At 40.7% G+C, this 3,860-nt stretch overlaps 1 non-coding gene across 1 annotated transcript; it reads left to right on the forward strand.

The window, feature by feature from the left end:
- The first annotated feature begins 957 nt into the window (after positions 1–957).
- On the forward strand, positions 958–1,063 carry LOC141935181 (U6 spliceosomal RNA). Its single transcript, XR_012626502.1, has one exon. It is a non-coding gene; the product is annotated as a U6 spliceosomal RNA (small nuclear RNA).
- Positions 1,064–3,860: the final 2,797 nt, after the last annotated feature.

The following is a 3,860-nucleotide window of genomic DNA, read 5'->3' on the forward strand; positions in this document are numbered from 1 at the left end:
GCGTTTTCTTTCTCCAGATTGTTGTTTCTTCCTCAAAAATGAATGTCCAACTTTATTAGTGATCAGAAATCTTCCAAGTCAGCACAGTTTCTGTCTCACTCGTCAACTTCACTCCTACAGTCCCAGTCCTATAGGCTCACAGCAAAAACCAAAACCCCAGACACATAATCTAGAGAGGCATGGATACCATGAACCACTGACCAGAGGTAAGATCTTCTGGATCTGTGAACTGGAAGAAAGAGCAGTGAATGCGAGTGTGTGAAAGCCCTGAGGACAACTGGCACTCTGCTGCTGACACACAGAAAGACACTGCGCCTGCCTCGAGGAGCCTCTGGCCCCAGAGAGCAGTGATGCTAACCTTCAGCTGCCAGAAGGTACAGAGAATCTAAACACAAGTTTTGCCTTTTGCAAAGCCATTGATAAACACTATCTCTCTGCATGAGAGTAAATCACAGGCAATTTAAAATAAACACTGCAAGAGATGCAAGAGAACTTCCACAGCCTCATTCAGTGACTCTTTGCCCTCTCTCCCAGCTTGTGGATTGTATTACAGAAAGACACTTTCTGCATTTACACTATTTTTTGTATTCTGGCAAGTATTCCCTGCTAGCCACCTTAGCTGAGTTAAAGAGATCAGAGGTTTGACTCACTGTGACTGTTCTTAAGTTGTCTTCTCACTCATTTCATAACACTTGCTCAAAAGAGAAGGTTCACCTCTCCTTGGCTCTTGCACTTGGCACATTGTTTGCACCTTGGTAAGTGGTTAATAACCCAACCTGTCGGTGTAGGAGAACTTTGCACTCACATTTTCACAGAGCAGGACACAGAAAATTAGAGCAAAATCAAGCTGACAGCTCCTGTAAAATCCCAGACACCTCTCAGAAAGCACAGCAGTATTTCTTGGCCCTCAGAATCTCATGACAATGGTATTAAACTAAAGATTTTAGTATTATTTCTGTGTGCTTGTTTCAGCCACACATATACTAAAATTGGAACGATACAAAGATTAGCATAGACCCTGCACAAGGATAACATGCAAATTCATGAAGCATTCCATATTTTGGGGGGTTAGAACTAGATGATCTTTAAGGTCCCTTCTAACCCTAACCATTCTGTGATTCTATGATTCTATTTCATTTATTTTTCACAGTTTTTCTGTTACTGTACCCATGGACTCCATTTGGTGATGAATACCCAGTCCAAGTTTAGCATTTGTTTCCTGTAGTTTTAAGGCTACCCTGAGCTGGCAAAATGCAAGTCCAAGAGCACCTTTTGGGGACAGGCTTCCTCACTCAATGCGCTGAAATGCAGAGACCCGTTTCTTTGCATTCATTCATGCAGAATGACATCTCCCTGCAGACCATCGCACTGACTACAGTCTTACTTCATCTGCAGCCCTGGGGAAAACACGAAAAAATCCCTGCAACATCCAGATGGTGCATTGAGAGGCTGGAGTGAAGAGAAGCTCTGGAGTTCCCTGCCTGCATGGAAGCAGCCAGAGCCACTCTCCAACAGCTACACAAAAGAGCCTCTGTCTCTGCTGCTGAGAGATCCCTTTGAAGCTTGGGAATCCTGACTGGCAGCATTTCGTATCTGGCCATCTTTAGGTTTAGAGCAATGAAGAATGGGAAAAAAGAAAAAGATGGGAAAAAAGAAGAGAGGAGGGAAGAAAAAAAGTAGGATCAGCTCAGAACAGGTCTGGCTAAGAGCCCATGACAACATACATTTTGCATTACCACACCTATGTCATTTTTTGGTTTAAGGTTTTCTTATCAACATGGAAATTTCCAGTTTATTTTTGAACTTTTGAGCAGAGAACGGGCAATTTCTCTCAGCAAAGGAGACGTTATAATTCACTATTAAGAAACACAAAACATCCTCAGTGTAAAGGTACATCGTAAAACATAATAAGTCTAGACCAGGAGCATGCGGTTTCACTTTAAAGAATGCATGCATTGCTAGTTTCTCTATCAGATTAAGGGAAATCTTTACACAAACAAATACCAATTACTTGCAAATAAATGGGTTATGTTTGATTATGAATATTTCTAGGTTTAGAAAACTGTAATTTACTTCTTAGCTCCCTATTGTGGTGTGGTTACAAAATATTTTTACCCCTTTATGTCTTGCTTTCTCCACTCATAAACTGTATAACTTCCTTGTTGAAAAATGTTCTAGCTGATTCTTGTACAGCAGCAAGCATTTGCTCATTAAAGATGAAAAACATTCTAGAAGTTAAACTTTTAATGTTAACAAATCTGTTCCTTTAAGATGCTTTTCTTCACCTCTGTCAACTTCATGTTTCCCTAATGTAGAAAACAGAAAAACTTCATTCACCTCTCTGATCAACTGTTCTTCTGTTTTTTTCATTATTCTAACTTATTCAATTAAATGTCATTTACTGTGGCTGTGGTGGCAGAAAATGGCTTACAAAATAAATTAAGCTTTCACTCTCAGGTCTTTGAACACAAAAAGAATCAACAATTCATTTAATTTGCAATATTCTATTATTTATTCTGTTATTTTCTGTTCCCTTCTTTGAAATGCATAACCTTGACCTTATGAGCAAAGAATCCTAATGTTAGATATTTTGGAGGGAAAGCAAGTGCTAAGCATAAGACTTTTTTGATTGGATATAAAAGGGCTCTAGGAATTACTCTCCACATCTGAAAAAATGACAGGCTGTGATCATGAAGGCCAAAGCAAGAATGGTAGAGAAGTAGACCTCAAGAATTTGTGATTCTGTCACAAGTTTTAAAAATTTAAATCTTGCTTTTTTATAAGTGTCAAACATTCACTTTCTTCTGAGTATGTTTCTCAACACTTTCAACACTTGCACTCTTATCATAAACTCATAGGACTTCAAAATTTTCTTCATTACTTTACTCTAACAGGCTCTCTTATGAAAGGTTCATCATAGGGACTGCCCAGCCATGATATCTGATCTGTATGCAACTCAAAGGTGATGCCAAATAACCAGCTGCAAAGCCCTATTGGGGTGCTGCCATGCTTAAATGCCCACACGGTGAATCCACGAAGGACTCAGCTGTCCTACACCTCATCCACACCCTGCTGGAGGAGCCCCAACAGGCCACAGCCACACTCCCCTGGCTATGAACCACCTTTCTTGGAGCTGCCTATCCCCTCCATTCCAAAACAGCTGATACTGGTCTGGCTGTGGAAGAAATGGGTGTGAGGGGAGAAACAGTAAGGAAGGTTGGCTATTCCTTGATTAGCACTTTCATTTTGCTCTAATGTGTGAGCACTTCAAAAGAAAGGGAAAAAAAAATTTCTGCATTTCCGTCTTCCTCCTACAGTTCAAGACAGGAACATGAAAGAAAATCCCCTAATGATTAATTTAATGGGTGAGGAGATAGGGATTTTTATTTTACACGCCTAAGTAGATAACAATGAATGCTGACATTTTTCTTTAAGGTCTAAATCTGCCCTCAAAGGGGTAGGAGTAGCTGGGTGAAAGTCTCTGTTGTGAGAGAGACATAGAAGACTGAATTATCACCCTTCTTAGGCTCAGAAAAAAAACCAATAAAATATTTAAAGCCTATGAATATAATTTATTTGTGACTTGCCTACAACTATTGTGCTCACTGATTTCACTTAATCTATGCTGGGGGAGTACGTCAGCCTGGCAGAAGTGCTGCTACATTACAGTGCATTGACTCCATTAAAACAATGCGCAGCAGCTAAACTGGGGCAACCCTACGTTTATCAAATCCTCAGCTGGCCCTGATGACTCAGGAGAGAAGTTAGCCCTAGCAGAGGGGAAGTGCAGGCAGGCTGCCCTCCGCTGCACATCTGGAAGCCTGCATTTGTCAAAAAAACGCCCTGGCAAGTCCCCCCTG

The sequence above is a fragment of the Strix uralensis genome, chromosome 1 (assembly GCF_047716275.1).
Source record: "Strix uralensis isolate ZFMK-TIS-50842 chromosome 1, bStrUra1, whole genome shotgun sequence".
Taxonomy (NCBI): Eukaryota; Metazoa; Chordata; class Aves; order Strigiformes; family Strigidae; genus Strix; species Strix uralensis.